General features: G+C 35.9%; 1 protein-coding gene across 1 annotated transcript in view; it reads right to left on the reverse strand.

Annotated features, from left to right (window-relative positions):
* LOC133604802 (zinc finger and BTB domain-containing protein 7B-like) overlaps positions 1–27500 on the reverse strand; it is a 48134-nt gene that overhangs the window by 18181 nt on the left and 2453 nt on the right. Inside the window, exon 2 of the mRNA XM_061958116.2 lies at positions 16751–16845. The gene's annotated coding sequence lies outside the window, so the exon portion shown is untranslated. The remainder of the gene's footprint in view (positions 1–16750; positions 16846–27500) is intronic.

Here is a 27500-nt window from a genome sequence, read left to right on the forward strand (position 1 = left end):
CACACACACACACAGGTAAAAGCCAGTAAATTAGAATATTTTGAAAAACTTGATTTATTTCAGTAATTGCATTCAAAAGGTGTAACTTGTACATTATATTTATTCATTGCACACAGACTGATGCATTCAAATGTTTATTTCATTTAATTTTGATGATTTGAAGTGGCAACAAATGAAAATCCAAAATTCCGTGTGTCACAAAATTAGAATATTACTTAAGGCTAATACAAAAAAGGGATTTTTAGAAATGTTGGCCAACTGAAAAGTATGAAAATGAAAAATATGAGCATGTACAATACTCAATACTTGGTTGGAGCTCCTTTTGCCTCAATTACTGCGTTAATGCGGCGTGGCATGGAGTCGATGAGTTTCTGGCACTGCTCAGGTGTTATGATATGATATATATGACACAAACTACAGCAACTTCCTGTTCAGAAGTGTCATGTGACATATGTGTGTATATATATATATATATATATATATATATATATATATATAAGGGCTGCAACAACTAATCTTTACATGCAGTCGGCTTTCGGCCCTCGACCAATTGTTCTGTAGCCCAATGCGTCCCCCAGGGCGAAAAGCTTGGACACCCCTGGTGTAATGTACCCTTCAAAATAAAAGCAAGCTGGGATCCAGGCCAGTAAAGAGCAGAATGCATGATGACTTGGTTGTTACATCAAATATGCGGAGAAGACAACACAAGTACAAGTACAAATGACACAAACTACAGCAACTTCCTGTTTAAAAGTGTCATGTGACACAAACTACAGCAACTTCCTGTTCAAAAGTGTCATGTGACACAAACTACAGCAACTTCCTGTTCAGAAGTGTCATGTGACACAAACTTCCTGTTCAGAAGTGTCATGAGATACAAACTACAGCAACTTCCTGTTCAAAAGTGTCATGTGACACAAACTACAGCAACTTCCTGTTCAGAAGTGTCATGTGACACAAACTTCCTGTTCAGAAGTGTCATGTGACACAAACTACAGCAACTTCCTGTTCAGAAGTGTCATGTGACACAAACTTCCTGTTCAGAAGTGTCATGTGATACAAACTTCCTGTTCAGAAGTGTCATGTGACACAAACTACAGCAACTTCCTGTTCAAAAGTGTCATGTGACACAAACTTCCTGTTCAGAAGTGTCATGTGACACAAACTTCCTGTTCAGAAGTGTCATGTGACACAAACGTCCTGTTCAGAAGTGTCATGTGACACAAACTTCCTGTTCAGAAGTGTCATGTGACACTCCTGCCTGGATGAAAAGTGTTTGTGGACTAACTGACTTCTTTTGTTCTGTTTTACATGAAATGATGCTGACATTTTCATTGAATAGAAATGTGTGAGCCACAATGTTGTTTATAAAGTGCAGTGTTTATAAAATACAGTGTTTATAAAGTGCAGTGTTTATAAAATACAGTGTTTATAAAATGCAGTGTTTATAAAATGCAGTGTTTATAAAGTGCAGTGTTTATAAAATGCAGTGTTTATAAAATGCAGTGTCAGAGCAGGAATAATTGTTGTAAAGTAAGAGTGCAACAATCAGGTGTCTGAACTTTACTCACCTCACATTCCTGCAAGACACTCTTTTGGACACAATTCCTATATTCTGTTTTTTTATACACTGAATTATTATACTATGTTTTTAACACTTAATTATTATACACTGTTTTTTATACAATGTTTTTTTATACTGAATTATTACACTGTTTTTTTACACTGAATTATTACACTGTTTTTTACACTGAATTATTATACTATGTTTTTATACACTAAATTATTATACACTTTTTTTTTTACACTGAATTATTATACTATGTTTTTTTACACTGAATTATTATACTGTGTTTTTAACACTTAATTATTATACAATGTTTTTTTACACATTTTTTATAGAAGTATTCTTTACGCTGAATTTGTATACACTTTTTTTTACACTGTTTTATACAAGTATTTTTACACTGTTTTTTACACTGAATTATTAAACAATGTTTTTTTACGCACTTTTTTTTTACACAGAATTTTTATGCAAGTATTTTTACACAGAATTTTTATATACTGTTTTTTACACTGAATTATACAATGCTTTTACACTTTTTTTTATATGATGTTTTTTACACTGTTTTTATACACAGTTTTTTCCTCACTGAATTTTTATACAATGTTATTTACCATCCATCCATCCATCCATCTTCTTCCGCTTATCCGAGGTCGGGCCGCGGGGGCAGCAGCCTAAGCAGGGAAGCCCAGACTTCCCTCTCCCCAGCCACTTCGTCCAGCTCCTCCCGGGGGATCCCGAGGCGTTCCCAGGCCAGCCGGGAGACATAGTCTTCCCAACGTGTCCTGGGTCTTCCTCGTGGCCTCCTACCGGTCGGACATGCCCTAAACACCTCCTTAGGGAGGCGCTCGGGTGGCATCCTGACCAGATGCCCGAACCACCTCATCTGGCTCCTCTCGATGTGGAGGAGCAGCGGCTTTACTTTAAGCTCCCCCCGGATGACAGAGCTTCTCACCCTATCTCTAAGGGAGAGCCCCGCCACCCGACGGAGGAAACTCATTTCGGCCGCTTGTACCCGTGATCTTGTCCTTTCGGTCATAACCCAAAGCTCATGACCATAGGTGAGGATGGGAACGTAGATCGACCGGTAAATTGAGAGCTTTGCCTTCCGGCTCAGCTCCTTCTTCACCACAACGGATCGATACAGCGTCCGCATTACTGAAGACGCCGCACCGATCCGCCTGTCGATCTCACGATCCACTCTTCCCTCACTCGTGAACAAGACTCCGAGGTACTTGAACTCCTCCACTTGGGGCAAGATCTCCTCCCCAACCCGGAGATGGCACTCCACCCTTTTCCGGGCGAGAACCATGGACTCGGACTTGGAGGTGCTGATTCTCATCCCAGTCGCTTCACACTCGGCTGCGAACCGATCCAGTGAGAGCTGAAGATCCTGGCCAGATGAAGCCATCAGGACCAAATCATCTGCAAAAAGCAGAGACCTAATCCTGCAGCCACCAAACCGGATCCCCTCAACGCCTTGACTGCGCCTAGAAATTCTGTCCATAAAAGTTATGAACAGAATGGGTGACAAAGGGCAGCCTTGGCGGAGTCCAACCCTCACCGGAAACGTGTCCGACTTACTGCCGGCAATGCGAACCAAGCTCTGACACTGATCATACAGGGAGCGGACCGCCACAATCAGACAGTCCGAAACCCCATACTCTCTGAGCACTCCCCACAGGACTTCCCGAGGGACACGGTCGAATGCCTTCTCCAAGTCCACAAAGCACATGTAGACTGGTTGGGCAAACTCCCATGCACCCTCAAGGACCCTGCCGAGAGTATAGAGCCGGTCCACAGTTCCACGACCAGGACGAAAACCACACTGTTCCTCCTGAATCCGAGGTTCGACTATCCGGCGTAGTCTCCTCTCCAGTACACCTGAATAGACCTTACCGGGAAGGCTGAGGAGTGTGATCCCACGATAGTTAGAACACACCCTCCGGTTCCCCTTTTTAAAGAGTGGAACCACCACCCCGGTCTGCCATGTTATTTACACTAAATTTAATTTTTTTTTAAATGTTATTTTTTCACACTGAAGTTTTATACAATGTTTTTTATACACAATTCTTTACACTGAAAACATAAAAACAGAAATAAAACTCAATGTTTTCAAACTGAACTCACAAAAACAAGCTTTCACTCTGAACTGAATTCTAACACATGACTTCATCAAGCAGGTAGAACACACACACACACACACACACACACACACACACACACACACACACACACACACACGCACACACGCACACACACGCACACACACACAGCTAAGCAGAAAGTAAGATGATGAAGAGGAAGCTCGTACCGTTTCTCCTCCACGCATGACTTCTTTCTCCTCTTTGACTTGTTGGTGTGTGGAGGAGGGGGAGGCGGGAGAAGAGGAGGAGGTGGAGGGAGAAGAGGAGGTGTGTGGAGGAGGGGGAGGGGGAGGAGGAAGAAGAGGAGGAGGCGGAGGAAGAGGAGAAAGTGGAAGAGGAAGAGGCAGAGGAAGAAGCAGGGGAAAATGAGGAGGCAGAGGAAGAAGAGGAGGAGGTAGAGGAGGGAGAAGAGGAGGCAGAGGAAGAAGAGGAGGATGAGGAGGCGGAGGAAGAAGAGGAGGTGGAGAAAAAAGAGGAGGCGGTAGAGGAGGAAGAAGAGGAGGTGGAGAAAAAAGAGGAGGCATTAGAGGAGGAATAAGAGGAGGAGGCGGAGGAAGAGGAGAAAGTGGAAGAGGAAGAGGAGGAGGAAGAGGAGGAGGCAGAGGAAGAAGAGGAGGAGGCAGAGGAAGAAGAGGTGGAAGAAGAAGCGGAGGAGGAAGAAGAGGAGGAGAAGGAAGCAGAGGAGGAGGAGGCGGAGGAAGAGGAGAAAGTGGAGGAGGTAGAGGAAGAAGCAGAGGAAGATGAGGAGGCGGAGGAAGTAGAGGAGGTGGAGAAAAAATAGGAGGCAGTAGAGGAGGAAGAAGAGGAGGAGGAAGAGGAGGAGGAATGTTAATGTGGTGTAAATGTTAGAAACAAACAAACCAAACCAAATATATATATATATATATATATATATATATATATATATATATATATATATATATATATATATATATTCTAACTTTGTTATTCAAATGAATGTCCTTCATCTGAACTATTATTAGCAGTATCATAAACTATTATTAACAGTATCATAAACTATTAGCAGTATCATAAACTATTATCAGCAGTATCATAAACTATTATTAGCAGTATCATAAACTATTAGCAGTATCATAAACTATTATTAGCAGTATCAAACTATTAGCAGTATCATTCACTATTATTAGCAGTATCATAAACTAGTATTAACAGTATCATAAACTATTATTAGCAGTATCATAAACTATTACTAGCAGTATCCTAAGCTATTACTAGCAGTATCATAAACTATTATTAGCAGTATCATAAACTATTATTAGCAGTATCATAAACTATTATTAACTTTATCATAAACTATTATTAGCAGTGTCATAAACTAGTATTAACAGTATCATAAACTAGTATTAATAGTATCATAAACTATTATTAGCAGTATCATAAACTATTATTAACTTTATCATAAACTATTATTAGCAGTATCATAAACTAGTATTAACAGTATCATAAACTATTATTAGCAGTATCATAAACTAGTATTAACAGTATCATAAACTATTATTAGCAGTATCATAAACTATTATTAGCAGTATCATAAACTAGTATTAATAGTATCATAAACTATTATTAGCAGTATCATAAACTATTGTCAGCAGTATCATAAACTATTATTAGCAGTATCATAAACTATTATTAACTTTATCATAAACTATTATTAGCAGTGTCATAAACTAGTATTAACAGTATCATAAACTAGTATTAATAGTATCATAAACTATTATTAGCAGTATCATAAACTATTATTAACTTTATCATAAACTATTATTAGCAGTATCATAAACTAGTATTAATAGTATCATAAACTATTATTAGCAGTATCATAAACTATTATTAGCAGTATCATAAACTAGTATTAACAGTATCATAAACTATTATTAGCAGTATCATAAACTATTATTAGCAGTATCATAAACTAGTATTAATAGTATCATAAACTATTATTAGCAGTATCATAAACTATTGTCAGCAGTATCATAAACTATTATTAGCAGTATCATAAACTATTATTAGCAGTATCATAAACTATTATTAACTTTATCATAAACTATTATTAGCAGTGTCATAAACTAGTATTAACAGTATCATAAACTAGTATTAATAGTATCATAAACTATTATTAGCAGTATCATAAACTATTATTAACTTTATCATAAACTATTATTAGCAGTATCATAAACTAGTATTAATAGTATCATAAACTATTATTAGCAGTATCATAAACTAGTATTAACAGTATCATAAACTATTATTAGCAGTATCATAAACTATTAGCAGTATCATAAACTAGTATTAATAGTATCATAAACTATTATTAGCAGTATCATAAACTATTATTAGCAGTATCATAAACTATTATTAGCAGTATCATAAACTATTATTAACTTTATCATAAACTATTATTAGCAGTGTCATAAACTAGTATTAACAGTATCATAAACTAGTATTAATAGTATCATAAACTATTATTAGCAGTATCATAAACTATTATTAACTTTATCATAAACTATTATTAGCAGTATCATAAACTAGTATTAACAGTATCATAAACTATTATTAGCAGTATCATAAACTAGTATTAACAGTATCATAAACTATTATTAGCAGTATCATAAACTATTATTAGCAGTATCATAAACTAGTATTAATAGTATCATAAACTATTATTAGCAGTATCATAAACTATTGTCAGCAGTATCATAAACTATTATTAGCAGTATCATAAACTATTATTAGCAGTATCATAAACTATTATTAACTTTATCATAAACTATTATTAGCAGTGTCATAAACTAGTATTAACAGTATCATAAACTAGTATTAATAGTATCATAAACTATTATTAGCAGTATCATAAACTATTATTAACTTTATCATAAACTATTATTAGCAGTATCATAAACTAGTATTAATAGTATCATAAACTATTATTAGCAGTATCATAAACTAGTATTAACAGTATCATAAACTATTATTAGCAGTATCATAAACTATTATTAGCAGTATCATAAACTAGTATTAATAGTATCATAAACTATTATTAGCAGTATCATAAACTATTGTCAGCAGTATCATAAACTATTATTAGCAGTATCATAAACTATTATTAACTTTATCATAAACTATTATTAGCAGTGTCATAAACTAGTATTAACAGTATCATAAACTAGTATTAATAGTATCATAAACTATTATTAGCAGTATCATAAACTATTATTAACTTTATCATAAACTATTATTAGCAGTATCATAAACTAGTATTAATAGTATCATAAACTATTATTAGCAGTATCATAAACTATTATTAGCAGTATCATAAACTAGTATTAACAGTATCATAAACTATTATTAGCAGTATCATAAACTATTATTAGCAGTATCATAAACTAGTATTAATAGTATCATAAACTATTATTAGCAGTATCATAAACTATTGTCAGCAGTATCATAAACTATTATTAGCAGTATCATAAACTATTATTAGCAGTATCATAAACTATTATTAACTTTATCATAAACTATTATTAGCAGTGTCATAAACTAGTATTAACAGTATCATAAACTAGTATTAATAGTATCATAAACTATTATTAGCAGTATCATAAACTATTATTAACTTTATCATAAACTATTATTAGCAGTATCATAAACTAGTATTAATAGTATCATAAACTATTATTAGCAGTATCATAAACTAGTATTAACAGTATCATAAACTATTATTAGCAGTATCATAAACTATTAGCAGTATCATAAACTAGTATTAATAGTATCATAAACTATTATTAGCAGTATCATAAACTATTATTAGCAGTATCATAAACTATTATTAGCAGTATCATAAACTATTATTAACTTTATCATAAACTATTATTAGCAGTGTCATAAACTAGTATTAACAGTATCATAAACTAGTATTAATAGTATCATAAACTATTATTAGCAGTATCATAAACTATTATTAACTTTATCATAAACTATTATTAGCAGTATCATAAACTAGTATTAACAGTATCATAAACTATTATTAGCAGTATCATAAACTAGTATTAACAGTATCATAAACTATTATTAGCAGTATCATAAACTATTATTAGCAGTATCATAAACTAGTATTAATAGTATCATAAACTATTATTAGCAGTATCATAAACTATTGTCAGCAGTATCATAAACTATTATTAGCAGTATCATAAACTATTATTAGCAGTATCATAAACTATTATTAACTTTATCATAAACTATTATTAGCAGTGTCATAAACTAGTATTAACAGTATCATAAACTAGTATTAATAGTATCATAAACTATTATTAGCAGTATCATAAACTATTATTAACTTTATCATAAACTATTATTAGCAGTATCATAAACTAGTATTAATAGTATCATAAACTATTATTAGCAGTATCATAAACTAGTATTAACAGTATCATAAACTATTATTAGCAGTATCATAAACTATTAGCAGTATCATAAACTAGTATTAATAGTATCATAAACTATTATTAGCAGTATCATAAACTATTATTAGCAGTATCATAAACTATTATTAGCAGTATCATAAACTATTATTATCATAAGAAAATATGAGGTGACAAACAAAGTGATGCTAGGATTATGTAATTATTGTATTATGTCAATAAAGATGATATTTATACATCTGCAACACAGTCAGACACACTCTGACATAAGATAAGATAAGTCAGACACACTCTGACATAAGATAAGATAAGTCAGACACACTCTGACATAAGATAAGATAAGCCAGACACACTCTGACATAAGATAAGATAAGTCAGACACACTCTGACATAAGATAAGATAAGTCAGACACACTCTGACATAAGATAAGATAAGTCAGACACACTCTGACATAAGATAAAATGACTACAACTGATGTATTATTTCACTCATAAATATCAATTATGATTGTTTTATTATGATTTTATTATATAAATTACATTTGAAATGTTTTTTATTGTTGCCGTCTTATGTACATACTGTATATACATGTCATTACATACTGTATATACATGTCATTACATACTGTATATACATGTCATTACATACTGTATATACATGTCATTACATACTGTATATACATGATTGTACATTTGATTGAGAATATGTGACATGCGTTATGGCCAAATGTCTGCTGAAAATGTCTCGTTCAAAAAACTACAGTGACAATATTTACTAAAGTTGATTTGATTTAAACATTACAGGACCACTTGCTTTAACACACACACACACACACACACACACACACACACACACACACACACACACACACACACACACACACACACACACACACACACACACACGATGTTGCAAATCTAACTGATCTTGATCGGTTTCCTTTTCCTGTGTTTGCTAAAGTTGGTGGGACACTTCAAACGATGGACAACACAACACACACACTAACGTAACGTTCTAGAAGGTAACAAAAGAAAAGAGAAGGTGCTAAAAGGATGAAGAGTTAGTAACGTTCTAAAAGGTGACAAAAGAAAAGCTAAGGTGCTAAAAAGATGACGACTTGGTAACGTAGATAGTAGATAGTAACAAAAAAAGAGAAGGTGCTAAACAGATGACGAGTTAGTAAAGTTCTAGAAAGTAACAAAAGAAAATAAGGTGTTAAAAAGATGAAGAGTTAGTAACGTTTTAGAAGGTAACAAAAGAAAAGAGAAGGTGCTAAAGAGATGAAGAGTTAGTAACGTTCTAGAAGGTAACAAAAGAAAAGAGAAGTGGCTAAAAAAACGAGTTAGTAACGTTCTAAAAGGTAACAAAAAAAGAGTAAGTGCTAAAAAGATGACGAGTTAGTAACGTTGTAGAAGGTAACAAAAGAAAAGAAAAGTGGCTAAAAAAATGAGTTAGTAACGTTCTAAAAGGTAACAAAAAAGAGAAAGTTCGAAAAAGATGACGAGTTAGTAACATTCTAGAAGATAAAAGAAAAGAGAAGATGCTAAAAAGATGACAAGTTAGAAACGTTCTAGAAGGTAACAAAAGAAAAGAGAAGGTGCTAAAAAGATGAAGAGTTAGTAACATTCTAAAAGGTAACAAAAAAGAGAAAGTTCTAAAAAGATGACGAGTTAGTAACATTCTAGAAGATAACAAAAGAAAAGAGAAGATGCTAAAAAGATGACAAGTTAGAAACGTTCTAGAAGGTAACAAAAGAAAAGAGAAGATGCTAAAAAGATGACAAGTTAGAAACGTTCTAGAAGGTAACAAAAGAAAAGAGAAGGTGCTAAAAAGATGAAGAGTTAGCAACGTTCTAAAAGGTAACAAAAAAGAGAAAGTTCTAAAAAGATGACGAGTTAGTAACATTCTAGAAGATAACAAAAGAAAAGAGAAGATGCTAAAAAGATGACGAGTTAGAAACATTCTAGAAGGTAACAAAAGAAAAGAGAAGGTGTTAAAAAGATGAAGAGTTAGTAATGTTTTAGAAGGTAACAAAAGAAAAGAGAAGTTGCTAAAACGATGAAGAGTTAGTAACGTTCTAGAAGGTAACAAAAGAAAAGAGAAGTGGCTAAAAAAAACGTGTTAGTAACGTTCTAAAAGGTAACAAAAAAAGAGTAAGTGCTAAAAAGATGGCGAGTTAGTAACGTTCTAGAAGGTAACAAAAGAAAAGAAAAGTGGCTAAAAAAATGAGTTAGTAACGTTTTTAAAAGGTAACAAAAAAGAGAAAGTTCTAAAAAGATGACGACTTGGTAACATTCTAGAAGGTAACAAAAGAAAAGAGAAGATGCTAAAAAGATGACGAGTTAGAAACATTCTAGAAGGTAACAAAAGAAAAGAGAAGGTGCTAAAAAGATGACGACTTGGTAACATACTAGATAGTAACAAAAAAGAGAAGGTGCTAAAAATATGACGAGTTAGTAACGTTCTAGAAGGTAACAGAAGAAAAGAGAAGGTGCTAAAAAGATGACGACTTGGTAACGTTCTAGAAAGTAACAAAAGAGAATAAGGTGTTAAAAAGATGAAGAGTTAGTAACGTTTTAGAAGGTAACAAAAGAAAAGAGAAGGTGCTAAAATATGACGAGTTAGTAACATTCTTGAAGGTAACAAAATAAAAAAGAAGGTGCTACAAAGATGACGAGTTCGTAACGTTCTACAAGGTAACATAAGAATAACATGTGACACAATGAGGTGTAACATGTGACACAATGAGGTGTAACATGTGACACAATGAGGTGTAACATGTGACACATCAAGGTGTAACATGTGACACAATGAGGTGTAACATGTGACACAATGAGGTGTAACAGGTGACACAATGAGGTGTAACATGTGACACAATGAGGTGTAACGTGACACAATGAGGTGTAACAGGTGACACAATGAGGTGTAACATGTGACACAATGAGGTGTACCAGGTGACACAATGAGGTGTAACAGGTGCCACAATGAGGTGTAACATGTGACACAATGAGGTGTAACATGTGCCACAATGAGGTGTAACATGTGACACAATGAGGTGTAACATGTGACACAATGAGGTGTAACATGTGACACAATGAGGTGTAACATGTGCCACAATGAGGTGTAACATGTGACACAATGAGGTGTAACATGTGACACAATGAGGTGTAACATGTGACACAATGAGGTGCAACATGTGACACAATGAGGTGTAACATGTGACATAATGAGGTGTAACATGTGACACAATGAGGTGTAACAGGTGACACAATGAGGTGTACCATGTGACACAATGAGGTGTAACAGGTGACACAATGAGGTGTAACATGTGCCACAATGAGGTGTAACATGTGACACAATGAGGTGTAACATGTGACACAATGAGGTGTAACAGGAGACACAATGAGGTGTAACGTGCCACAATGAGGTGTAACATGTGCCACAATGAGGTGTAACATGTGACACAATGAGGTGTAACATGTGACACAATGAGGTGTAACATGTGACACACTGAGGTGTAACATGTGACACACTGAGGTGTAACAGGTGACACAATGAGGTGTAACATGTGACACAATGAGGTGTAACATGTGACATAATGAGGTGTAACATGTGACACAATGAGGTGTAACATCTGACACAATGAGGTGTAACAGGTGACACAATGAGGTGTAACAGGTGACACAATGAGGTGTACCATGTGACACAATGAGGTGTAACAGGGGACACAATGAGGTGTAACATGTGACACAATGAGGTGTAACATGTGACACAATGAGGTGTAACAGGTGACACAATGAGGTGTAACAGGTGACACAATGAGGTGTAACATGTGACACAATGAGTTGTAACAGGTGACACAATGAGGTGTAACATGTGACACAATGAGGTGTAACATGTGACACAATGAGTTGTAACAGGTGACACAATGAGGTGTAACATGTGACATAACTGGCATGTGCTGCATTTTGTCCCAACAACAATCGATAAACACCCTAAAACTCTTGGGAATTCCCCTTGCATTCCGGATATAAAGGGGGTGTGTTTTTGTCTTCTCACTTTCCCTGAACTGCCGTTTGTGACGAGTGTCTGACGAGCAGAGCTGAATCACCAGCAGCACACGGCGGGGAGTCACAGGAGCTCGCTGGTCCACACCCCGTGACCCGAAAAGAGGAAACGGCAGACGCACAACTTCCTCTTTTGACACACCAGCAACTGGAGCACGGAATCCACACACGCACACACACATTCAAAAAGACGTAGACAGAAACAAACACACGGATACACACAATACACAAAAATTAACACACACGTGCATGCAAACACACTCAAATAAGCACGAAATGAAAAATTGATAAACACAATTACACAGACACACAAATAAACGCACGTACATACAAACAAATAAATACACACATTACAGATAAACACACTTACACACAAATGCACACACACAGATAAACACACGTACACAAACAGAAACACGTACACACAGAATAACACACAAACAGGTAAACATTCACACAAATACACACAAACACATACAAATTGATAAACGCACACATTTCAAACAGATACACATTTTTCCATAGTCACACAAAACCAAACACATACACACAGATAGACACATTTCAAACAGATACACACATTCATACACACGTTCACAAAACTAAACACATACACACAGATAGACACACACATTTCAAACAGATACACACACATATATAAACATACATACACAAAACTAAACACATACACAGATAAACACACACATTTCAAACAGAAACACACACGCACAAAGCTAAACACATACACACATTTCAAACATATACACACAAATATACATACACACAGATAAACAAAAAAACAGACACACAAACACAGATAAACACATGTACACAAACAGAAACACGTACACACAGAATAACACACAAACAGATAAACATACACACAAACACACATTAATAAACACACACATTTCAAACAGATACACACATACACACTCGTACACAAAACTAAACACATACAAATGGACTCAAACATTTCAAATAGATACACACACACATATATACACACAGATAGACACAAACATTTCAAACAGATACACACACTTATATACACTCGTACACACATACACAAATATAAACACATACACACATAGACACAAACTTTTCAAACAGATACACACACATATATACATGTACACACATACACAAATATAAACACATACACACGTACACAAACATTTCAAACAGATACACACACAAATATACACACACACACACAACTAAACGCGTACACACAGATAAACACAAACATTTCAAATAGATACACACATATATATACACACACTTACACAAAACTAAACACATACACAGATAGACACACATTTCAAACAGATACACACACTTATGTACACGCTTACACAAAACTAAGCACATACACACATAGACACAAACATTTCAAACAGATACACACACATATATACACACACACTTACACAAAACTAAACACATACACAGATAGACACACATTTCAAACAGATACACACACTTATGTACACGCTTACACAAAACTAAGCACATACACACATAGACACAAACATTTCAAACAGATACACACACATTTATACACACACATACACAAAAATAAACACATATACACACAGATAAACACACACACACACACACACACACACACACACACACACACACACACACACACACACACACACACACACACACACACACACACACACACACACACACACAGTAAAATTGGGCAACAAATAATTGCTTTCCAAGACATCTTCAATGATTGTGACTTTTACACAACTTGATGTGGAACTGGAAGTTCACATGCCATTATTTCACCCTTTCTTTCTTTCTTTCTTGGAAGTCTGCAAACGTGTGTGTGTGTGTGTGTGTGTGTGTGTGTGTGTGTGTGTGTGCGTGTGTGTGTGTGTGTGTGTGTTAGTTCAGCAGTCCACAGACACATGGTAGTCACCAGTCAGTCTTGCAGACCCAACATCACATGCTTCATCTCTCACACACACACACACACACACACACACACACACACACACACACACACACACACACACACACACACACACACACACACACACACACACACACACACACACACACACACACACACGTTTGCAGTAACACTGGCTTATATTAGTAAAATGTGCATGTTTTGTAGTATTTGCTAAATAAAGGCTGAGGAAGAAGACACATGGTTGCCAATCAAACGTACAAATGAAGTTTGTGGATCAATTATTGAAGATGTTTATAATGGCCATGATAAACCACAGAGGATTCACTTCCAGGCTGCACTTATCAAATATTCACACGCTCATCACTTTCTACATCTCCACAGATGTTAGCTCCGCCCCCTCCCAGCACAGGCCCCTCCTCCACCGCAGCCAATGCATTTCAAGTGGCCCTTTTCCATGGCGCCGTCAAAGCAAGACGGAGGGCCCAAGCTTCCTCCTCGCCGTTGTTAACCACCAGACAAGCTCCCTCCTCGCCGTTGTTAACCACCAGACAAGCTCCCTCCTCGCCGTTGTTAACCACCAGACCAAGGTCACTCTTTCCAGGGACACAACATTAGACACACTGGCAGCACATGTCCTCGCTTAGCAAACACAACAAACAGGAAGTGAATGCCGTACACCCATATATGGACTTGTGGCAAGTCAGCCAGCACACCTTAACTGTTAGCATACTTGTGAGAACGTTAGCATGCCAACCTGTTTTTGATGCTAAGGTTTTATGCTTGCTTGGTTGCTACTTCCGATGACTACACCAACAAAGAGTGCATTTTGGTATTTCTTCTTACCCAGTCATGTGCTAGCTTTATAACGTTAGCATGCTAGTAATTTTTTTTTTTTTCTTTAATTCCGCAGCCATACACCCTGGAGTCATAGAACTTGATATGTCACACACGCTAACTGTTAGCATGCGACCATGCTAACATTAATGTCCAAAACATTTTTGCTCATTTTAAACTTTTTTCTCTAATTCCGCAGCCATAGACCTTAGAGTCATATAACTCGGAAGGTGTCACATGCTAACTGTCAACATGTTAACGTTAGCATGTTAGCATTCAAACGTAAACATGCTAACTTTTTGAGCTATTTTTGCAACCATTTACCCCAGAGTCATATAACTTGGCATGTGACACTTGTTAACTGTTAGCATGCAAATGATAGCATGCTGGCAAGCTAACATAAGAATGCTAACTTTTTCTGCTCATTTCACACGTTTTTCTCTACTTCCGCAGCCATACACCGTAGAGTCATAGAACTTGATATGTGACACATGCTGTTAGCATGTTAATGTTAACATCCCAGTATGCTAAGATTAATGTGCTAATTAGTTTTTTGCTAATTTTTAACTTTTTTCTCTAATTCCGCAGACCTTAAGAGTCATATAACTCATAATGTGACACATGCTAACTGTTAATATGTTAACATTAGCATGTTAGCATTCAAACGTGAACAAGCTAACTTTTAGAGCTATTTTTGCAACCGTTTACCCCAGAGTCATATAACTTGGCATGTGACACTTGTTAACTGTTAGCATGCAAATGATAGCATGCTAGCAAGCTAACATAAGAATGCTAACTTTTTCTGCTCATTTCACACGTTTTTCTCTACTTCCGCAGCCATACACCGTAGAGTCATAGAACTTGATATGTGACACATGCTGTTAGCATGTTAATGTTAGCATCCTAGTATGCTAAGATTAATGTGCTAATTAGTTTTTTGCTAATTTTCAACTTTTTTCTCTAATTCCGCAGACCTTAAGAGTCATATAACTCGGAACGTGACACATGCTAACTGCTAATATGTTAACATTAGCATGTTAGCATTCAAACGTGAACATGCTAACCTTTTGAGCTATTTTTGCAACCGTTTACCTCAAAGTCATATAACTTGGCATGCGACACTTGTTAGCTGTTAGCATGCAAACGATAGCATGCTAGCAAGCTAACATAAGCATGCTAACTTTTTCTGCTCATTTTACACGTTTTTCACTACTTCCGCAGCCATACACCGTAGAGTCATAGAACTTGTTTTGTGAAACATGCTAACTGTTAGCACACGCTAAAAAAATAGCATTTTAATGTAAGCATGCTGACATTTTAGGCTAGCTCTCAAGCTCATTTTGTACAGTTACACCTAAAACTCAGGGATTCGAACACTCGGCGCCATCTTCAAAGAACGACGGCTTCAAGCGACCCCCCAGCCAGACGTCCAGAGCACAGCAATGTAATTATTATTATCTAAGGAAATATATCATGTTTGGATTATGTTCAGCATTTTAATTCATTTCCAATTTAACTGGACAATTAATTAGTAACCTTAACAATGCTCATTGCGTCAAATGTATTTTTTGGGCAATTCATCCCTATGAGAATTGTATTATGTAATACTTGTATTTAAATTATATTTGATTTGTGAAATACTTATCTATTTATTTCTTATTTTTACAACTTGATGTCTTTTAAAACCAAATGTATTTATTTATTTTTTTAAGTGTTTTTTGTGACGGACCCAGCAGATAATAAATGAATAAAATAATCCTACCTGCAGTCCATAAACACTGAAGAAGTTGCGAGTCTGATTCCCGTCTCACTCCTCCTTTGTTGTCCTGGTCTTAGAGTTCAGACGAGGTCGTGGACCTGAAACAAAAAAAAAGTGTAGTTAATCGAGATAGATGCCAAATCCGGTACCTTTTTTTGGTCAAACCGACCCCCCCCTGGTCCTACTGGGCACCGATTCACGTGGAATCCACAGTTGCCAGGTTTTGATACCTGGGTTGCGTGTGACGTCACGCCCGGTTGCACTTGGCGGTCACTCCAGCAGCACTGAGAGCGGACTCAGCCTAACTACCTTTAAGTAATTTTACATGCCTACTAAGCAATTGGCTAAAAAAAATGCTCCACCGCAAGTAAAGTTTTACTTTTACAAAAATGTGCTAGCTTGATGCTAATATACATTTGCCTTGCTATTGACATGCTACTGATTAGCATTAGCGATTTTACATGGCGATTTCAACACCTCCAAATGTGTTAATGAAAACTACAACAAAGATGCACATTACAATCAAACAGCTGCATAAAAACATACAATACTTACAGTATTAACATTTTTAAGGTGGCAACAAAAAATCAAAACAAACCCCATAATCTACACACTAAAGTTGGGGTTTTATGTAAATTATTTTTTTGGCGTTTGAATTTTGTGAACTGAATTTCTTTGCATCCAATTATAACGACGACTTCATCGAAAATAAATTTGTTGACAAAATGTTTCAAAAGTCAATGTTTTAAAGTTAAGTGTATAAAAATTCAGTGTAAAAGAATTCAGGGTAAAAAAAAAAAATCAGTCTTTAAAAATTCAGTGTAATAAAATTCCTTGTAACAGAATTCAGTAAAAAATTCAGGGTTTAAAAAGTCAGTGTAAAAATTTTTTAGTGTTAAAATATTTGAGTGTTTGAAAATTCAGTGTAAAAAAATGCAATGTATAACAATTCAGTGTTTAAAAAATCAGTATTTTTATATTCAGTGTATTAAAATTAAAACTTTAAAAGTTCAGTGTTCACAAAGTCAGTGTAAAAAAATTCAGTGTTTCGAAATTTCAGTGTTTCAAAGTTCAGTGTTTTAAAATTCAGTGTAAAAAAATTTATTGTAACAAAATACAGTGAAAAATCCAGTGTTTAAAAAGTCAGTGTAAATTTTTTTTTAGAGTTTAAACATTTCAGTGTTTAAAAATTCAGTATATAAAAAGTCTGAGTAAAATAATGCATCCATCCATCCATCCATCCATCCATCTTCTTCCGCTTATCCGAGGTCGGGCCGCGGGGGCAGCAGCCTAAGCAGGGAAGCCCAGACTTCCCTCTCCCCAGCCACTTCGTCCGCTTATCCGAGGTCGGGCCGCGGGGGCAGCAGCCTAAGCAGGGAAGCCCAGACTTCCCTCTCCCCAGCCACTTCGTCCAGCTCTTCCCGGGGGATGCCGAGGCGTTCCCAGGCCAGCCGGGAGACGTAGTCTTCCCAACGTGTCCTGGGTCTTCCCCGTGGCCTCCTACCGGTCGGACGTGCCCTAAACACCTCCCGAGGGAGGCGATCGGGTGGCATCCTGACCAGATGCCCGAACCACCATAAAATAATGCAATGTATACAAATTCAGTGTTTAAAAAATCAGTCTTTTTATATTCAGTGTATAAAAATTCAATCTTTAAAAATTCAGTGTGTAAAAACTCAGTGTAAAAAAATTCAGTGTTTCAAAGTTCAGTGTGGCTACTTCTGAGACTGGGATCCATTGCTTCAGTCTCAATTTACCGGAAATGAGTCATGCTTTTTGAAGCAGCTCATTTTTCAGCACTGCATTTTTAAACACTGATTTTTTTGTACTGGATTTTTTTTGTACTTAACTGAATTTTTAAACACTGAATTTTCATACACTGAAATTTTATACACTGAATTTTCATAAATTGAATTTTTGCACACTGATTTTTTTTATACTGAATTTTCATACACTTATTTTTTTAAACAGTGATTTTTTTATACTGAATTTTTAAACAATTATTTTCATACACTGAACTTTTTACACTGAATTTTTACACACTGATTTCTTCATACTAAATTTTTAAATAATTTGAACGATTTCCCTTGTGGATCATTAAAGTTTGTCTAAGTCTAAAACAATTAATTTTCATATATTGACATTTTATACCCTTTTTTTTTAACTGTGATTTTTTATACTAAATTTTTAAACACTGAATATTTAAACACTGAATTTTCATACACTGATTTTTTTTTTTACACTGAATTTTTAAACAATGATTTTTTACATTGGATTTTAATACACTTCTTTTTTTTAACAGTGATTTTTGTTATACTGATTTTTTAAACTATTAAGTTTCATACATTGAATTTTTAAAAACTTGTTTATTTAAACAGTGATTTTTTAATACTGAATTTTTAAACACTGAATTTTCATACACTGATTTTTGACACTGAATTTTTACACACTGATTTTTTTAAACAGTGATTTTTTTATACTGATTTTTTAAACACTGAATTTTCACACACTGATGAGGTGGCGACTTGTCCAGGGTGTACTCCGCCTTCCGCCCAATTGTAGCTGAGATAGGCTCCAGCGCCCCCCGCGACCCCGAAGGGAATAAGCGGTAGAAAATGGATGGATGGATGGATTTTTTTATGCTGTATTTTCATAGACAGATTTTTTTACACTGAATTTTAAGACACTGATTTCTTTATACTAAATTTTTTAAACATTTTCATATATTGACATTTTATAGTTTTTTTTTTTAAACAGTGATTTTTTATACTGAATTATTAAACACTGAATATTTTAAACACTGCATTTTTTAAACAAAGAATTTTCATACACTGATTTTTTTTTTTTTACACTGAATTTGAATACACTTTTTTTTTAAACAGTGATTTTTTTATACTAAATGTTTAAACAAATAACTTTCATACACTGAATTTTTAGCCCTGCGATGAGGTGGCGACTTGTCCAGGGTGTACCCTGCCTTTCGCCCGATTGTAGCTGAGATAGGCTCCAGCGACCCCCGCGACCCCGAAGGGAATAAGCGGTAGAAAATGGATGGATGGATGGATGGATACACTGAATTTTTATACACTTATTTATTCAAACAGTGATATTTTTATACTGATTTTTTAAACACTGAATTTTTACACACTGATTTTTTTATACTAAATTTTTTAAACAATGAATTTTCTTATATTGAAATTTTATACACTTTTTTTTTTTACACAGGGATTTTTATACTACATTTTTAAACACTGACTATTTTAAACACTGCATTTTTTTAAACACTGAATTTTCATACACTGATTTATTTTACACTGAATTTTTACACAATGATTTTTTTATACTAAATTTTTTAAACAATGAATTATATTGAAATTGTATACACTTTTTTTTTTACACAGGGATTTTTATACTACATTTTTAAACACTGACTATTTTAAACACTGCAATTTCATACACTGATTTTTTTTACACTGAATTTTTACACACTGACTTTTTATACTGAATTTTTAAACACTGAATTTTTAAATACTGAATTTTTATACACTGAATTTTTATAAACTGAATTTTGAATCACACATTTTGCTAACACATTTTTTTTTTTCAATGAAATTGTCAGTATAATTTGATGCAAAAAAAATCAGTTGAGAAAATTAAAAGTAATTGAGTGTCCAAAAAAGCTTTGGTAATAAATTAAGGCATACATGACCGTCCACATTGTGTGCCATACCTCACAGGTGTGTGTCTGTTGTTGTTGTACTTTTAAGTGCAATGACGGTAAAGTTCCACTCCAGTCAGAGCAGAGAAGAGACCCACACCGCTGATTCTGTCTTAGTCAGATTAATGTCTACATTTCATCACGGTCTCGCTTCAAAGAAAAACAAACCTCATCGTTCATGTCAATGATCCAGTCAATACATTTGTGACTAGCACAACCTTTCAGTCTTGTGAGGATGAAGACAGAAGAGAAGTAATTGAGGATGGAGATGTAGAAGAGATACAAATATACAGACACAGTAATATATATATATATATATATATATATATATATATATATATATATACATAACCTATAATAATACTTTTAAATCTTGTATTTATAGGAAGGGTGTGTATAAAATTATAGGTGACAAGACTGGTGGATACGCAAGCACGCACGCACGCACGCACGCACGCACGCACGCACGCACGCACGCACGCACGCACGCGCGTATAGTACATTAGTAACTTTAGCAGGTGTGTGTGTGTGTGTGTGTGTGTGTGTGCGTGTGTGTGTGTGTTAGAAGACTAAAAAGAGGAACCACATCCTGCATGTTAACAGATATTCATCAACACACACTTGGTTGTGGTCTTTTCTTTTTCTTCTTCTTCTTCCAGCTGTGCTGCACAGCAGATCAAGTGTGTGATGATGAAGATGACGATGATGATGACGATGGAAGGTGAAAGGAGGCGGGGCCTGAGGGTGTCAGCCAATCTAGTTTCAGGCTTTTTAACGCCACTTGCAGTTATTATCAATACTAATAATAATAATAAAGACCAATGAATGTCATCATAATATAGAATATTAACTATGTCATCATCCATCCATCCATCCATTTTCTACCGCTTATTCCCTTTGGGGTCGCGGGGGGCGCTGGAGCCTATCTCAGCTACAATCGGGCGGAAGGCGGGGTACACCCTGGACAAGTCGCCACCTCATCGCAGGGCCAACACAGATAGACAGACAACATTCACACTCACATTCACACACTAGGGCCAATTTAGTGTTGCCAATCAACTTATCCCCAGGTGCATGTCTTTGGAGGTGGGAGGAAGCCGGAGTACCCGGAGGGAACCCGCGCAGTCACGGGGAGAACATGCAAACTCCACACAGAAAGATCCCGAGCCTGGGATTGAACCCAAGACTACTCAGGACCTTCGTATTGTGAGGCAGATGCACTAACCCCTCTGCCACTGTGAAGCCACTATGTCATCATAATATAGAATATTAACTATGTCATCATAATAATAACAATGTCATCATAATATAGAATATTAACAATGTCATCATAATATAGAATATTAACTATGTCATAATAATATAGAATATTAACTATGTCATCATAATATAGAATATTAACAATGTCATCATAATATAGAATATTAACTATGTCATCATAATAATAACAATGTCATCGTAATATAGAATATAACTGTCATCATAATATAGAATATTAACTATGTCATCATAATAATAACAATGTCATTATAATAATAACAATGTCATCATAATATAGAATATTAACTATGTCATCATAATAATAACAATGTCATCATAATATAGAATATTAACAATGTCATCATAATATAGAATATTAACTATGTCATCATAATAATAACAATGTCATCGTAATATAGACTATAACTATGTCATCATAATATAGAATATTAACTATGTCATCATAATAATAACAATGTCATTATAATAATAACAATGTCATCATAATATAGAATATTAACTATGTCATCATAATATAGAATATTAACAATGTCATCATAATATAGAATATTAACAATGTCATCATAATATAGAATATTAACTATGTCATCATAATAATAACAATGTCATCGTAATATAGAATATTAACTATGTCATCATAATATAGAATATTAACTATGTCATCATAATATAGAATATTAACTATGTCATCATAATAATAACAATGTCATTATAATAATAACAATGTCATCATAATATAGAATATTAACTATGTAAAACACTTAGTTTAATATGAAAAATTGCAATTGCATTCAAAACTTGTTTTTTCTGTCAAAATGGAAAGAAGAAAAGTATTCAGTCTAAAAAGATAAAATACTTTTTTTTTGTTTTTTGTTTTTAGATCAAATACTTTCTGACACAGATTAGCTTAAGGCTGTCCTCACATGCTAACTCTTGTTACCTTCTAGAACATTACTAACTCTTCATCTTTTTAGCACCTTCTCTTTTCCTTTGTTACCTTCTAGAACGTTACTAACTCTTCATCTTTTTAGCAAAATAATCTATTTGTTTTTTGGTTGTTTTTTTCTCTCCAAAAATGTGTTCTGTCCAGACAGTTAAAAAGTTTGGGTACAATGTTATTCAACAAAAGCAGTTTTCTTGAGGTCACATCACACATGACTTCATCACAGCTGTTGATGTATATTTTGGAGGAATGAAGTCCATCATAGAACTGGAATACAATGTTGTTCAAAAACAAAAAGTATTGATGGAGTTAGTTGTAAGAATGGCTGCCTAAAGAGTGAGTGTTCTATACTCCACAAATACAAGACAACCATGTTGTCACGGTGCGTTCAAGGACTGTTATACAGAGTAGGACACCACAAAAGGAAGCAGATTATTTCTGACAGACTTTTCATTGAAATAAATGTTGAAATGTAAAAGAATCAAGTGTAGCCATTAGAAGAGATAAAAGACTAAAGTGAAGCATAAATATATGGAAACATATTTCTTTCTTCTAAAGTTGATGTATCGCATGTATCAGTGTGCTCTATAGTCCGGGAAATACCCTATTTAGAAAAGAAAAACTTGATAAAAATGTGTCAGTGTGTGTAAAAGTACTTTTTGAGCACATTCAACGATACCACGATAATAAAGATCATTTGGGTTAAAATAACCGTGATATCACACGCAAGTTAACACACTGCAGGACTGCTTGTATCACACATGATATCACATACAAGTAAACACACACTGCAGAACTGCTTGTATCGCACATGATATCACACACAAGTAAACACGTTGCAGGACAGCTTGCAGAGGTGGGACCAAGTCATTGTTTTGCAAGTCACAAGTAAGTCTCAAGTCTTTGCCCTCAAGTCCGAGTCAAGTCCCGAGTCAAGACAGGCAAGCCCCGAGTCAAGTCCAAAGTCAAGACTGGAAAGTCTCAAGTCAAGTCCTAAGTCCTGCATTTTGAGTTTCGAGTCCTTTCAAGTCCTTTTAACCACAGACTAATATATTAACACAGATTGTGTATGCTTTTCAAACGCTGTATTTATTTATTAAAACAAGTGCATTTTAAATTGCAGGAAAGAAAATTGTGCTGACATTGCACTTTATAATAGCACTATTAACCAGTCATTTTAAACATTAACTCATTCCTTTACAGAACAAACACATTAAAAAATAAAGTGCAAAAGTGTTAACATTGAAAAAACATGACATATACGTGAACATAACAAAAAAGTTGTACTTTTTATATGTCAGGGCCCTATGCTGCATTGCATTTGCAAAAGACCAAATTAGCCAAGAGTCTGTCAGTCATTTGTGCACGATGGGGGCGTAGTATGATGCCACCATGGCTGAAAACTCGCTCCACTGGAGCACTGGAGGCAGGCACTGCCAAGACTCTCATGGCCACTCGGAACAGTGAAGGAAGAGTCTTCATGTTCAATGCCCAGAACAAAAGGGGGGAGAGAGTTGTTTTGGGTTGGTGCACTACTTGTAAGTGTATCTTGTGTTTTTTATGTTGATTTAATTAAAAAAAGAAAAAAATAATAATAATTCTTGTGCGGCCCGATACCAATCGATCCACGGACCAGTACCGGGCCGCGGCCCGGTGGTTGGGGACCACTGAGGTAAACAACCAACAGTATGTCAGAAAGCTAGCTAAAACGGTACACATATTCATAATATAGTATACATTTTAACTGACCTTTATTTTACTATTTTTGTCTTTTTTTAGGTGGCTAAAATACGTGGTGCTGCTGACCGCCGTCTAACGTTACGTGTGATATATTGACTAACGTAACCCTGCTTAAAAAAAATCACTGAACAAAAAGTATGAATAAGGTAGTGAACTGCAACAGATTCCCGTGTTTGCAATAACGTTATAACGTTAGCAGTGAGTTTACAGCCTCACTGATTTAACTACACAGCAAATAAAAGTCACGTTACTTAGCCAATAAACGTTATCTTACATTCAAAACTTACCGTTCTTTGTGCAACTTCAAATGCCGGACGAAGTTGGAAGTTGTTGCCTCTCCATCAGTAATTTTCGAACCGCATGTGTTGCATACTGCAAACCGTTTTGTGTTGACCACCTCGTAATTTTTATACCCAAACAAAATTATTTTAGGTATCATTTTTTGTTCACTGGCGTGTGGTTTGGACATGTCTTCTTTGTTGGTTGTCCTGCAATTTGATTGGATGAATGCTGTGTGATGAAAACAAAGTAGATCTAATTTGATTGGCTGTTGTACTGAGACCACACCAGCTGACACACGCAACGCTGATAGACAAGTACACAATGAAAAATACGGAGCGCTCCCGAATAACTTTTTCATCTTTGGGTTTTGGGGAAAGTAGCAAGTCATGTCAAGTCATGTCAAGTCAAAAGGCTCAAGTCCAAGTGAAGTCACAAGTCATTGATGTTAAAGTCTAAGTCGAGTTGCAAGTCTTTTTACATTTTGTCAAGTCGAGTCTAAAGTCATCAAATTCATGACTCAAGTCTGACTCGAGTCCAAGTCATGTGACTCGAGTCCACACCTCTGACAGCTTGTATCGCACATGATATCACACACAAGTAAACACGTTGCAGGACAGCTTGTATCGCACATGATATCACACACAAGTAAACACGCTGCCGGACTGCTTGTATCGCACATGATATCAAACACAAGTAAACACGCTGCAGGACTGCTTGTATCGCACATGATATCGCCCACAAGTAAACATGCTGCAGGACTGCTTGTATCGCACATGATATCACACACAAGTAAACACGCTGCAGGACTGCTTGTATCGCACATGATATCGCACACAAGTAAACCCTGCAGGACTTCTTGTATCGCACATGATATCACATACAAGGAAACACTGCAGGACTGCTTGTATCGCACATGATATCACACACAAGGAAACATTGCAGGACTGCTTGTATCGCACATGATATCACACACACGTAAACACGCTGTAAGACTGCTTGTATCGCACATGATATCACACTCAAGTAAACACGCTGTAGAACTGCTTGTATCGCACATGATATCACATGCAAGTAAACACACTGCAGGACTGCTTGTATCGCACATGATATCACACACAAGTAAACACTGCAGGACTGCTTGTATCGCACATGATATCACACAAGTAAACACGCTGTAGGACTGCTTGTATCGCACATGATATCACACACAAGTCAACACACTGCAGGACTGCTTGCATCACACATGATATCACACACAAATAAACACGCTGCAGGACTGCCTGTATCGCACATGATATCACACACAAGTAAACACGCTGCAGGACTGCCTGTATCACACATGATATCACACACAAGTAAACACGCTGCAGGACTGCTTGTATCGCACATGATATCACACACAAGTAAACACTGCAGGACTGCTTGTATTGCACATGATATCACACACAAGTAAACACGCTGTAGGACTGCTTTTATCGCACATGATATCACACTCAAGTAAACACGCTGTAGGACTGCTTGTATCGCACATGATAACACATGCAGGTAAACACACTGCAGGACTGCTTATATCGCACAAGATATCACACGCAAGTAAACACTCTGCAGGACTGCTTGTATCGCACATGATATCAAACGCAAGTAAACGCGCTGCAGGACCGCTTGTATCACACATGATATCACACACACAAGTAAACACACTGCAGGACTGCTTGTATAGCACATGATATCACACACAAGTAAACACGCTGCAGGACCGCTTGTATCACACATGATATCACACACACAAGTAAACACACTGCAGGACTGCTTGTATAGCACATGATATCACACACAAGTAAACACGCTGCAGGACTGCTTGTATCACACATGATATCACACACAAGTAAACACTGCAGGACTTCTTGTATTGCACATGATAATACAATTAAACACGCTGTAGGACTGCCTGTATCGCACATGATATCACAAGTAACACGCTGTAGGATTGCCTGTATCGCACATGATATCACACGCAAGTAAACAGGCTGCAAGACTGTTTGTATCGCACATGATATCACGCACAAGTGAAAACACTGCAAGACTGCTTGTATCCCACATGATATCACAAGTAAACACGCTGTAGGACTGCCTGTATCACACTTGATATCACACGCAAGTAAATAGGCTGCAAGACTGCTTGTATCGCACATGATATCACCCACAAGTAAACATGCTGCAAGACTACTTGTATCGCACATGATATCACGCACAAGTGACAACACTGCAAGACTGCTTGTATCGCACATGATATCACACACAAGTGAACACACTGCAAAACTGCTTGTATCGCACATGATATCACACACAAGTGAACACACTGCGAGACCGCTTGTATCGCACATGTTACCACACACAAGTGAACACACTGCGAGACTGCTTGTATCGCACACGATATCACACACAAATGAACCCACTGCGACCCCTATCAACAACACCCGTCCCATTTGGGTATCAGAACTTGAGCTGTACTGCGGTTCGCTGTCGACCTAAGCGGGCACTTTAGTCAACAGGACTCACCGAGTTTCCACTTGTCGACTGAAACGTGTTCCATTGTATCGCTTACACCAAAATCACACAGCATCAGAAATGTAAGCTTTTATTTTGGAGAGTGATATCGAACACGCCGTCTTGTTGTCGCCGACTCGGCCCAAGAACCCGGACGCAAAGGCGGTATCGCACCTGCATGGGCGTCTCTAACTCAAGAGTGTGTGTGTGTGTGTGTGTGTGTGTGTGTGTGTGTGTGTGTG

Source organism: Nerophis lumbriciformis, linkage group LG04 (assembly GCF_033978685.3).
Source record: "Nerophis lumbriciformis linkage group LG04, RoL_Nlum_v2.1, whole genome shotgun sequence".
Classification (NCBI taxonomy): Eukaryota; Metazoa; Chordata; class Actinopteri; order Syngnathiformes; family Syngnathidae; genus Nerophis; species Nerophis lumbriciformis.